The sequence below is a fragment of the Myxine glutinosa genome, chromosome 10 (genome assembly GCF_964187855.1).
Source record: "Myxine glutinosa chromosome 10, kmMyxGlut1.1, whole genome shotgun sequence".
Taxonomy (NCBI): Eukaryota; Metazoa; Chordata; class Myxini; order Myxiniformes; family Myxinidae; genus Myxine; species Myxine glutinosa.
Window position 1 is genome coordinate 45,118,072 of NC_136270.1, and position 13,764 is coordinate 45,131,835.

The window sequence follows — 13,764 nt, forward strand, 5'->3', positions numbered from 1 at the left end:
TACGCTGTATTGACCAATCAAATTTGCCACACTGAAGGCAGAATAACCTCAGAATTCAAACAAAATGGCGGCATCTAGTGACACAACCACAGAACTAAGATTGTTCAAAATATCTGTTTGTTTTAGTAAATCTTATTATCAGATTTGTCAGAAGGTTCAGGTCTGGATTGCTCCATTTAACCTATTCACGCTTGTTATTTAAACCCAACATAGACCGTGCTCTGTAATGCAAAGCAAGAGCTCAAAAGACCCTCCCCATCCATGCCCTTTTTCTCAAGACTACCTGGTGTAAGGTGTTTCTATGAAGTCTCTAGTTGTTTGTAATAAATACGCTTTCTCCATTTCAGTCGTTCATCGTCATTCAGACACCTTAACCGACACTTCAGTAACAAACCCTCTCCCTCCGACGTATTAAATAGACAGCGTTACAAACACGCAGTTGATGAAAGAACCAATCATTCAATGGTCATTTCTCATCCGTGGATGTTTATTGGTAACTCTTGGTTTTCAAAATTAATTCATTGTACACCGCTCCTTTCCTATGCCATCTCCAGGCGCTGCATAACGTCATTGCCAGGAACCGAAGGGGGCTCGGCAATGACGCACGCTGAAAGGGAGTACTCGTTTTCACTCTGGTTGTTTTCTTCTTCTTTTTTTTTCTTTTTTTTTTTTTGTATACTGAATCGAGGCTCGTGAAAGAGCTGACATTTACTTCACAAACAAATCAACCAGACAAACAAAATGTATAAAAAGAGGGAGCGGAAGACAAGATGGGGAGAGAAGGGGAAGCACACAAACACAACATTTGAGAGCAGGGAGATGTGTGGGAGGGAGAGGGCTTGGGGGGAGGAGGCGTGGGAAGGGGGGTGGGGGGGGGGAGGGGTGGGAGAAGTATAAAACACAAGGACACCAAGGACTTCCAGGACAGAAGTTGGTATTTCAAAAGAGTGGATTTGGGGTGAAATTAGCGGGGGTAGAAAAGATCAAGGTTTTGGATGGGGGAAGATAAGAGATGGTGGTGAACAGCTGTTTTAAAGACCTGGAGGGTGGAGTGGCATTGAAGCGAGTGAGGGAGTTTGTTCCAGAGGTGGGAGAAAAGAGGAATGAAGGAGCGAAGGTGAGCAGAGAGTCTTGATTTTGGCAGTTTAACCATAAGAGGGTTGCAGGCAGATCTTGTGCGACCTGTAGGAATATTTGGGGGACAGAGCCCAAAGAGAGCTGGGGGAGCAAGGCCGGAGAGGAGTCGGTAGAAGACGGAAAGACCACCAACCTGCCTGCGGTGAGTGAGTGAGAGGCCCTTGGAGTTAGCTTCATTGCGGGAGATTCCAATGATTCTGAAACATTGATTTTCTGAAATGATTCTGAAACATTGAAATGATTTTCTTGGTTGTCCGGGCGATAATTCAGCCATCCTTTGAGCTAGGAAGCTGAAATTTCGGCACAATAGTGAGCAAGTACTTTGTCAAAACATTATTTTTTGTTTTTTGATTAATCAATTAATTAATTAGTTATTTAATTATTAACGATTAATTAAGTACTTATACCCTGGTGTTGGAACCCTGGTGTTGGGCTAGTGGCTAGTGTTCCGGCTTAGGATACCTAAGATCCTGGGTTCGCAATCCCGATCGACCGCTGAATTAACGCCAGGGGGGTTGACTCAGCCTGTCATCCTTCCGAGGTCGGCTAATTGAGTACCAGTTCACTGGTAATTCCCTGTTTGTCGTTCAAGGCGGCAAAAAGGGTTGGCGTCAGGAAAGGCATCCGGCCGTAAAACATTGCTTCAAAAAGGGGACCAAAAAACAACAACAACCACGGTTCCCGAAAAAGGCCAACCCCCGCCTTGCGGGGAAAAATGGCCTCTAAAGGTGGTTTTATAATTAAGTACTTATACATTTCCTTTCTCTTCTGGCCATTATCTCAGGCACCTTTTGGGTTAGGAAGCACAAAAAAGCATACATATACACAAACACACGATGGTGGCTCGTATACATATACACAAACACACGATGGTGGCGAGAGGGATGCGGTGTGCTTCACCGCATCCCTCTCATTTGGAACTAATGAAAATGAAGATCGTGCCGAGTAACAATGGCCAAGTGATTTGGCTGTAAAGGCTATTTTTGATTTATTGATTAATCGATTAATTATTTAATTATTCGATTAATGACGAATTGTTTTTTTTTGTTACAGATTCGGATGAAATGGTGGTGGTTTATGTGTTCTCTTAGCCAATTGATAAATTATTTAATTATTTTATGATTATTTTTTTCTTTTCATAATTATTAATCATTTATTTCTTTTCTTTCTCATCTGGGCAATATTTCAGGCACCTTTTGAGCTGGGAACCTAATATTTGGACACAATAGTGACCAAGAGATGTGGCTATAAAGGATATTTTTGATTTATTGATTAATCACTTAATTGATTAATTAATTATTTAATGATTATTAAATTAATTGTTTAATTTTTCCGATTAATGACTTATTTAATTTATTTTCTAAAAGTTATAGCTTCAAATGAAGCACTGGTAGTTTAGGTATGCTTTTAACCAATTTATTAAGAAAATGTTTTATGAATACTATTTATTGATTTTAATTATGCAATTAATGTATCAATTTTTGTACACCTCTCCCACCCAATTCAGTCCCTATGAGCCGCGCTGGAGGATATTTATTTATTTGGCATGGGGGTGGTGTAATTTGAATGTATCTGTGCTTGCTTGCACTTAGTTTGTTCTCACTTTATTGTCCACACATTACATCTTTCACCAACCAGCTTTGTTTGGTGTATTGTACACCGCTCCTTTCCTATGCCATCTCCAGGCATTGCAAATCGTCATTGCTGGGCACCGAAGGGGGCTCGGCAGTGACGCACGCTGAAAGAGAGTACTCAGTTTTCACTCTGGTTGTTTGTTGTACACCGCTCCTTTCCTATGCCATCTCCAGGCATTGCAAATCGTCATTGCCGGGCACCGAAGGGGGCTCGGCAGTGACGCACAATGAAAGAGAGTACTCAGTTTTTACTCTGGTTGTTTGTTTGTTTGTTTGTTTTCTTGTTTGTTGTACACCGCTCCTTTCCTATGCCATCTCCAGGCATTGCAAATCGTCATTGCCGGGCACCAAAGGGGGCTCGGCAGTGACGCACGCTGAAAGAGAGTACTCAGTTTTCACTCTGGTTTCTTTCTTGTTTTCTTTCTTGTTTTCTTGCTTTCTTGTTTGTTTGTCCGGACGATATCTCAGCCATCCTTTGAGCTAGGAAGCTGAAATTTCGGCACAATAGTGAGCAAGTCCTTTGTCAAAAACGGTATTTTTTTTTTGGATTAATCAATAAATTGAGGAGTTATTTAATTATTAGCGATTAATTAAGTACTTATTTAATTAATCAAATTTCCTTTCTCTTCTGACCATTAACTCAGGCACCTTTTGAGTTAGGAAGCTGATATTTGGACATGCCAATGACCAGGTGATTTGGCTGCAAAGGATATTTTTGATTTATTAATTAATCAATTAATCGATTAATTATTTAATGATTCGATTAATGACAAAAAAAATTTTTTTTTTAAGTTACAGATTCTGATGAAATAGTGGTAGTTTATGTGTTCTCTGACCAAATTGATTAATAATTTAATTTTTTTATGATTATTATTTATTTATTTTCATTATTAATCATTTATTTATTTTCTTTCTCATTTGGCCAATATCTCAGGCACCTTTTGAGCTGGGAAGCTAATATTTGGACATGAGTGACCAAGTGATGTGGCTATCAAGGATATTTTTGATTTATTGATTAATCATTTCATCTATTAATTATTTATTGATTAATCGATTAATTATTTATTGAGTAATCAATTAATTATTTAATTTTTTATAAATGACTTATTTAATTAAATTTCTAAAATATACATCTTCGGATGAAGCACTAGTGGTTTAGTTATGCTATTAGCCAATTGATTATGAAAATATTTTGTGATAATCTTTTATTGATTTTAATTATACAATGAATCAATCAATTAGTGTACACCTCTCCCTCCCAATGCAGCCTCAATGAGCTGCACTGCGGTATTGCCGGGCGCCGAAGGCGCCCCGGTAATGCCGCGCTGCAGCATATTTAATTATTTGGCATGGGGCGGTGTACTTTGAATGTATGTGTACTTGTTTTTCTTTTCTTCTTCGTTAAACTTTCATGCAGAGAAGATCATAAGCTGAGGTTCCTTAAGCCAGGACATTTAAATTTTCTTTAATCACTGAAATTGAAAGAAATTTAAAATAAGAACTTGTTTAAGATGCTTTAGTTTAATTAATAGGAATTATTCAAATGATAAAAATTACCATGTCTGGCCTTGGCTATCCATCCCCTGAATGGTGCTTTTAATCCCATGGGAAGGGCTCGAGACGATCGATATCCGTAGCCGAGTGGACAGGTGAGGAGTTTGGAGAGCTTTCAGTGGTAGTCTGGTGGAGGCAGGAGCAGGTCCTTAACAAAAGCCTCGTACTTCACCAAACCGTTGGGTGCGATGTTCATTTCCTTGAGAAGGTCGTTTACTGGGAAGGGAAAGAGACAGCATGGAGTCAAACGGTTGTAGTGCCATCTGCCGATTCCAAATTGATAACATCGTATTAGGCTATGAGCCAGACCCTCAAATTTTCGACATTATGCTCAATCAGAGGGAGGGTGGCTAACAGTTATTTTTGGCAAGGCCAGGGACCCTAGTGCTGAAAAAAATGTGATAGCAGTGTGAAACTCTTAGCCGTATCTGTGTTATCATCACATTTGTCAGACCACCCCAATAACGCTTTCGGTAATTTTTCCACCTAAGATTTAGGGGGTAGGGTTCGTTTGGGGCTTTCAAATAATATCTCCTATATGTATCAGTTAGTGTTGTATACCAGGTGAAAGGTAATTGAATTATCTTTCACATGATGTATAGAAAGTGCCTGTGTGATATATAGTAACCTCTTTATGATCATTAAAACATAATTATTTCCGCCAACCCTCAAAAATGTATCACAAAATCCCCAATGAAAACAAAATTAGGCAAAAATTCCGTTTGGCGGATATTAAATGAATTTTTGAATTTGAGAAACACACAGTATGATTAAAGTCAAATTTGGGCCTTAAATCTCATACACCTTGATAAAGATGAGAAAATCCAATATACAGTAGTTGCTGTAACCATGACCTAAAATCCATAAATGTATATCTTTCCGCTCTTATGATATATTGATTTACATTTTACGATTTTTGACCGACAGCATGTATATAGTTTGTATACCATTATTGGTCTAAAAATAGTATATATAATATTGGGATGTCAGCCATATATAGGCCAAAAAGTACTGAAATTGGTGTCAGAAATGTCTAATTCTAAAAATATGAAGGCATTATGACCAAACTGTATGTGGTGTTCTTGAATATACCACAGACGTATGATGCATGTGATGATTAACCTACTCCATGTATATGTATGTATCCTGATGTACCCTAACTTGGCGAGATAATTTACATCATATTCATGCAAACGTTTTTAGTCTTGTAGTGTTGTATGGTTCTCTTATATTACCAGCTATACATAAAGTAAACCAAAGGAAAACAATGTACTTTCTATTTAAGCAACATATATTTATAGACATCATACCATAAAGTACACGAGTTATCAATTCAGCGTACACCATATTTGTTACACATATGTACATGATCTTTCTCCATACAGTTCTACAATTCAGAAGTTATCCTCGTCATCGTCGTCGTCTTCTTCATCGTCTTCTGCCGAACTGTCATCACTCTCTGGTTGTCACATGGGGTGAGTTTGCACATGTCTGTGCACTTCAAACCACTGGCCATGCAGACACACATGGGTAGTGTGCATCTTTTCGAACAGGTGCATGCCAGTAAATCCAGAACCGCCTGTGGTGCGGGCTGTCCTTGCATCCAGTCGACTGCAGCTGCACGCGACCATCCTGGGTATCCCAGTGCCATCCTTTCCTGATTGGACTCGGTACTGCTGGATCCATCTTGAGACTCCTCTTCCAAATAGCGGCTTGATAGTTGGCTCGCTGTGCATGTTTGGTTAAGCAGTCTTTGCACGGAGGTAGCTGGTGACTGTCGATCTCTCCCCTCTTGGCACAGAACAGGTGATCTCAAGTCATTCACCTTCACTGTCCCCGACTTCGGTGCGTACATGAGACAAGTGAAGTTCTCCAATTTATCCATCAGTTCCTCACTGACGTCCCAGTCCTCTCCCAGCTGTATACATGCATCCTGCACATCTTTGTTGGTTCTGATGAGTTTTAGTGCAGTCAGTTTTCCTCGTCCAGCGAACGTGCGGACTGTGTCGCATCCGGTATAGGCATGCATTCCAATTAGGGCCTGACATACATTTGTGCCGACTGACTTTCCTATTTTCCCTATGTCTAGGATTTTAGCCCTTGCTTTGGTGCCACATTTCTGAAACAACTTGGCATGAATCTTGGTATGAAATGCCAAGCCAATGACAAGTACGTCGGTGTCATCTGAGCTAATAAGCACAGACTGGTATCCATGTGCGGCAGCATGGGCAGCATGCAAGAACAGACGACCATCTGCTTCCTCGTGTGTGCTTTCCAGGGCCACTACTTCTTGGCTAGCATCAGATGTGATCTGATAACACTTGTCATCGCATGTTACAAAGAGAACCTTTCCCTGTAGGCATCTGATGTACTCTGGTTTCTTCCACTCTTCGACCAGGAACATGATAAGACTTGACTTGTTCCCAACATAGCTGAGAAACTTGCGCCATTGCCTTACAATTTGAGATGCCGTGATGTTTTTCAGCTCAAGTCCAAGTTCTTCCCCCCTGGTTAACTGTTCGCTGTTTTTGATGGAAGTCTCCTTGTAGGTGTCAAAGACGACATCGATCCTCTGGCTACTGCATCCATCCTTCAGGGCCATGGATAGGACAATCATGGCCACTTCGGCAAATGTAGTTTGATCACCTGCCACCTTCTGTATAAGGAGCATCCCGTCAATAATTGTTGCCGAATTGTCGGGTATCCTTTCAGCCAGGGTCACAGTCCTTTGCAAGGCCGTGGCTAGGGCAGCTTTGTTGGTTTTCCTTAGAAGGCCTTCGGGTGTCGCCAGGGCCCATGGCAAGGGACCTAGAGGATGAGATAGCACCTCTGCCATGTGAAGATCTCGGCCCTGTGCCATCACGATAATTCTACCAAATAGAGCTCTGTCTGCTTGAAGAATTACTGCCCTGCCATTGCTTCTGCATTCCTTCTTCTTAGTGAGGTTGCTGAAAGTCTTCAGCTTGTTCAGTTGCAAAGGGTCGTGGAATTTCTTGATTAGTGGGTTGCTCTCAAGTCGCTCAATCTTGAAGTTTGTGTAGCACTTGTGTCCGACTTCCCATGCTTTCTCCAGATCCTTGGCAATATTTGGAGGGGCTGCGCGTGCGGTGGAAATACTGATGAGAGAGCTGGCCATAGTGAATGGGTTCACCCAACTCTGGATCAGAGTTATCAGTGATGATACAGCGTCCTCATCTTTCTTGATCCGTGTTTGCTGCAGATCTGCGTGTTGTACGTGTGTGTTGCTCACATTCACCATTTCCCTCATCTGGCGGAGAAACGCACTCCTGTGTTCGGATGTGACATAGTAGCGCTTCACTGCTCCAGATTTCAAGTTGAACCTGGTAGTGCCACGTGGTGTCTGTGTGTCTTTGTTGACAGTGACCTCAGTAGTTTGGTCAACTGGAATGAGTCCAAACGGATTGCTTTTTGACATTTGAACTGAGAAGTACCCATCCGAGAACGCTTGGAAGATGCCAGGGTGCTGCGTTGGAAGGTTTGTCATTTGTGCGTAGTATGCTGATAAATACCGTGCATAGTTGATTTTGTCATATGCGAAGCACCAAGGAATCATGGCTTGGATAGCAGATAGATGTAATGGCCAATTACCTTCTCGGGAAGCGCGCAGTAGAGCAAGCAAGACCGTTTCAACGATATCCACGTACGACATCCAGAATGACGACAATTCACCATTATCATGACGAAGGTGATGCAGGAATTGCTTCCAAACAGCCTGAACTTCTTCACACGATTGATCTTCCAACAGGTTGTTCCACTGGCTCTCATCTTGTCCCAATTCAGCAACTTCTGCTAACAACGTAGTGACCGTCTGTGTTGCCTCTGGTCGCATCTTTTCCAACCAAGGGAGAAATTCAATCCACGCAAGCCTCATGAATGCTTCGTAGATGCTCTTATGTACACGGACTGCTCGGTTGTACATCTTCCCCTCCATAACCCGATTGAGTGAGCCTTTGCGACGATTCCTGTTTCGATGCAAAAGTCTCTAAGACCAGCATCTTGGAAACGAGCACCAAGAATCGACATCACATTGCAGATTGTGTGGAACGTGCCGAGGCGAAGTACGATGTTAGCATATGTGTCTGTGTGTTTCCAGACGATCTCAGCAGCCTTAGCATACAGGGCCTGATCCATGACGACGACGATGTCCTGCAAGTGTAGGATCTGTCGGACGCTTTCAGACTGCTTCAAGATTTCTGCGACTGTGGACATCTCTGTAGCTGGTGCATTTATTGTAGGCATATATCTAACAATATCCTGAGAGACGCTGATAGATGCCCTGACGGTGATGTTGAATCCTGTCCAACTTGGTGTTTTTTGTGTTACTGGGTCCACCTGACGGGCAATGACCCAAAGAAGATTCTTGATTTGAGCAACTTCCATAGCCATCTTGTTTTCCGCTGCAGCTGTTGATAATGTTTGTAGTGGATGAGGCCCAACACGTTCACCTGCAATGTAGACAGGCAGTGTTTCTTCTGTTATGCAGACTGTTCTTTGCTTGAGCTTCTCGATCTTCGGAAGTGGCTCCTTTGGAAGGTGTGGTCCATACATTTTGGCCTGCACTGCAATGCCATTGACTCGATGTGTTGTTCCTTTCCCGGTCAGCGTCTCTTCCAGTCTATCAATGTTATCCCATGCCAAGTTTGTGAATACATACGGCTGGATGCTGCTTGGTAGGACTGTTTGCTCATTTAAGTTTGCTGCAAGTTTTTGAAGACATAGTGCAGTGTCATTTTCCTCCAGTTGAGTGTAGGATATTGCATGTCCAAGATGGTTCAATGTGCGAATTAGTTATACGTTCCCTGTGAGAGTCTTAACTGCATATGGGAGCAACATGTGTTTCGGAGGCTTTTGTTGTCCACAGCTCACTGCATAGATAATGTCCTGGCTGAAAGATTGCATCAGCATGATGACCCTGTTTGATGGAAGCTCGTTTTCCGGATCCCCAGTCAAGAGGCCAAGCATAAAGCACTGGAGATAGACGGGAACGACGAAAGAGTCATTGTCGACGTCGGCTGGATGATAGGGCCATGGAGTTGGTTTGTTATCCTTCCTTATCATCGATCTGATGTGTGTCGATGTCTGATCAATGACTTTGGACATGTTTGATGATTTCCCTTTCCAAATGCTCAGTTGTTGTTTAAGTGTTTGTATTTCTTTGACAGCATCTTGTAGTGTTACATTATCAGGTACGACAATCAGTTTTCCACTGTTGTCTTGAAAGATGTGAACGCTATTTCCAAGATCAGTTTCCAGTTTCCGTGCGAGGTTTTTTCTTGTAGCAGTTCTTATCCCATGCAACCCTCTTGATGTCATTATCGATTGTAGGTGCTCTACCAGCGTTGTCATCCTAACAATTTCCTTATTCGGGATTATATGGTTCCGGATGTATACTAGCAACTCATTGTATGCTTCTTCTTCAGTGTAGTCAGATTCGTTTGTGGCGGCCGTGTTTCTGTCATGTGCATCTTTAGTGCTTGGTCTCGTGTAACTTCTGTAGCAAGAGAAATGGTATCGTGCTTCAGCTGCCACAATGTCTCTACTTGTGGCAGCCATGATTTTCGTGTCACATTTACGCACGGCGCTGTTTCGCAGTGTTTCATCTGCTCTCAGATCAACAGCCTTGCTCAACATTTCACGGGATGACGTTCCCTTGCACCACTTGGTCTTTCCACAGAATATACAATCCGGTTCATAGATGCGTGATTCCGAAGATGCCCTTCTGGCTTGTCTCTTGCTCGCTGAACATGTTGCAGCAGCATCGTCGGTTAAATTGGATTCAGCTTTTCGTTTCAGTGCTTCCAAATCTCGCTTCATGGTGAACACGCTCCTGCACTGCCTGTGGTAGAATACTCGGGGAATCTCCTTCTCTGGCAGCGACTGAGCAAGGTCGAGAATGGGTGCATGGTTCCGTATTTTGGCCGCATCCAGCAATGTAGTCCACGAATCGAATGTTTGAGGGCTTATGAGCGGATCTTCTGGTTTGACATCTAACGATAGCTTATGAATGATACAAACGTCCTTGGGAACTTTCTGAGTGATCGCAATCTCCATTGCAAGTATTTGTTCAATTGTCTATCTGCGGTACACTCTGTTTCACCACCACCACCAATATCACCACCACCGTCTCACCTGGAAAGACACATAATATCGAATGAGACCACCACCACCACCACTACTACAAATTAGCATCAGTTGCTATAGTTGCTTAAAAATGTATTCTGCACCAACAAATCTACAAAGAGAAATACATTAGATGTCGTGCACCGCTGTCATGGTTGCAAATCACCTAAAATATAATGAAAATATTGACATTGATGACAACATTCGTATTAGCATGTCTACACATATTGCATTGAATTTCATAGCACATCATGATCATATGTGTGAGGATATTGACTCTAATTATACTGTATGTGTGTCTCAAATCGAAACATACCTTTTACATACCTTTTGATTTTTGCCTATTTTTGTTCCTAAAATTGGGGATTTTGTGATGAAGTTTTGAGAGTTGGTGGAAATAATTATGTTTTAATAATCATTATAAAGAGGTTACTATAGATCACACAGGCACCTTCTATACATCATTTGAAAGGTAATTCAATAACCTTTTACCTGATATACCACACTAGCTGATATATACACGTGATATTATTTGAGAGCCAAAAAACTAACCCCACCCCCTAAATCTTAAGCGGGAAAAATGACCCGAAAAGCGATAAATGGGTGATCTGACAAATGTGATGATAACACAGATACGGCTAAGAGTTTCACACTGCTATCACATTTTTTCAGCACTAGGGACCTTGGCCTTGCCAAAAATAACTGTTAGCCATCCTCCCTCTGATTGAGCATGGTCGACCCCTCGGCTCATAGCCTATATCACCACCACGTACCATTGTACCATACTCCATGCAGGGCGTTGCTACACACCTGGCCAGGTAACCACTCCAACTCGGGGCAGGTATTTGCTCCTCGACTCTTTGTGAAGGACACCGTGGGATCCTTCACGTCACCAAGTTAACTGATGTTGGGAGACGGGACCCCAGTTTAACATCTATCCAAGGAGCAGCACACGGAGATACACCAGGATGACCGTTAAAAAAGTGATGGATGGATTCCGGCGACATTTGGTGGGCAGGTGGAACGTGCGACGAGGAAGGATTGATTACATTTTGGTGAAGAATCTGGATCTGGATCCAGATGAGAGAATTTTTGTTTTAAATGATTCTTCACCATTGAGTGATTGGGTCCAAATGATACATCGCATGGTATTTCAAAAGGTTGTGGACAGATTATGAAAAAAACAAACAGGTGGATAAGTCGGTAGGTGACATCCACCAAGCGTTTAGATTTTGGTTCAGGTCTGAGTCCAGGTCCGGTCTATCAGTGGTTACAAAACAAACTACTCTACCGAGTTGGTGGATGCTGGAGATCCCACGGTGTCCTTTGCGAAGAGCAGGTGAGTTTTCGCCAGCACCATGATCAAATACCTGCTCTAACCTACAGGGAGAATTGCATCATCCACGCTCCCATAAATGATGCAACCAGCATCCACAAGCCGCATCCAAAATAAATGAACATACGCCCTGGTGTTCAAATTATATTTCCAGAAAATGGGCTGTGCAAGGCAGAATCGAGGCCTAGGTCCCAGACTAGGTGTTGTGCAGGGCAGAATCGAGGCCTAGGTCCCAGACTAGGTGTTGTGCAAGGCAGAATCGAGGCCTAGGGCCCAGACTAGGTGTTGTGCAAGGCAGAATCGAGGCCTAGGTCCCAGACTAGGTGTTGTGCAAGGCAGAATCGAGGCCTAGGTCCCAGACTAGGTGTTGTGCAAGGCAGAATCGAGGCCTAGGTCCCAGACTAGGTGTTGTGCAAGGCAGAATCGAGGCCGAGGTCCCAGACTAGGTGTTGTGCAAGGCAGAATCGAGGCCTTGGTCCCAGACTAGGTGTTGTGCAGGGCAGAATTGAGGCCGAGGTCCCAGACTAGGTGTTGTGTGTGCAGGGCAGAATTGAGGCCTAGCTCCCAGGATAGGTGTTGTGCAAGGCAGAATCGAGGCCTAGGCCACAGACTCGATGTTGTGCAGGGCAGAATCGAAGCCTAGGTCCCACACTAGGTGTTGTGCAAGGCAGAATTGAGGCCTAGGTCCCAGACTAGGTGTTGTGCAACGCAGAATCGAGGCCTAGGTCACAGACTCGATGTTGTGCAGGGCAGAATCGAGGCCTAGGTCCCAGACTAGGTGTTGTGCAATGCAGAATCGAGGCCTAGGTCCCAGACTAGGTGTTGTGCAAGGAAGAATTGAGGCCTAGGTCCCAGACTAGGTGTTGTGTATGCAAGGCAGAATTGAGGCCCAGGTCCCAGACTAGGTGTTGTGCAAGGCAGAATCGAGGCCTAGGTCCCAGACTAGGTGTTGTGCAATGCAGAATCGAGGCCTAGGTCCCAGACTAGGTGTTGTGCAAGGAAGAATTGAGGCCTAGGTCCCAGACTAGGTGTTGTGTGTGCAAGGCAGAATCGAGGCCTAGGTCCCAGACTCGATTTTGTGCAGGGCAGAATCGAGGCCTAGGTCCCAGACTTGGTGTTGTGCAAGGCAGAATCGAGGCCTCGGTCCCAGACTAGGTGTTGTGCAAGGCAGAATCGAGGCCTCGGTCCCAGACTAGGTGTTGTGCAAGGCAGAATCGAGGCCTAGGTCCCAGAATAGGTGTTGTGGCCTCGACTCGCTGCCCGAACCTTCGGAGTGTCGTCCTCACCCTCGTGTACTTGCATCTTCTCGCCCACACGAGTAAGTCGAGCACGCAGCTCTGTAGCGGACACAAATCCGCGGCCATGCGGGTCCAGACGACCAAATGCAGCGAGGATCTCTCATTCGGGGTCCTCTTGCTGCTGTTGTGCCGCCATCACCGCCAAGAAGGTCGACAGATCCAACGAACCTCCTGAGGCTGACATTATATTCCGTTTGCATTTACAGCATAAACAAAGTTTAGCATTTAGGAAAAGGCTCCATTTTAGCGAGGAATGGGGACTTTTCAAACGACATTTGTTATACTTCCTGCATAGTTTAACATCAACGAATTATCTGCTGGAGAGTTTATCGACCATAGACTCACCCACATTGTTTGCCCGGACTCACCCACATTGTTTGCCCGGACTCACCTTTATTGTTTGCCCGGACTCACCTTTATTGTTTGCCCGGACTCACCCACATTGTTTGCCCGGACTCACCTTTATTGTTTGCCCGGACTCACCCACATTGTTGGCCCAGACTCACCCGCATTGTTTGCCCGGACTCACCCACATTGTTTGCCCGGACTCACCTTTATTGTTTGCCCAGACTCACCCGCATTGTTGGCCCAGACTCACCTGCATTGTTTTCCCGGACTCACCCACATTGTTTTCCCAGACTCACCTGCATTGTTTTCCCAGACT

General features: G+C 43.7%; 1 long non-coding RNA gene across 1 annotated transcript; it reads right to left on the minus strand.

The window, feature by feature from the left end:
- Positions 1 to 4,207: 4,207 nt before the first annotated feature.
- On the minus strand, positions 4,208 to 13,363 carry LOC137414323 (uncharacterized). Its single transcript, XR_013624719.1, has 2 exons — positions 13,089 to 13,363; positions 4,208 to 4,541 (listed from the first exon to the last, which is right to left on the minus strand). It is a non-coding gene; the product is annotated as an uncharacterized LOC137414323 (long non-coding RNA).
- Positions 13,364 to 13,764: the final 401 nt, after the last annotated feature.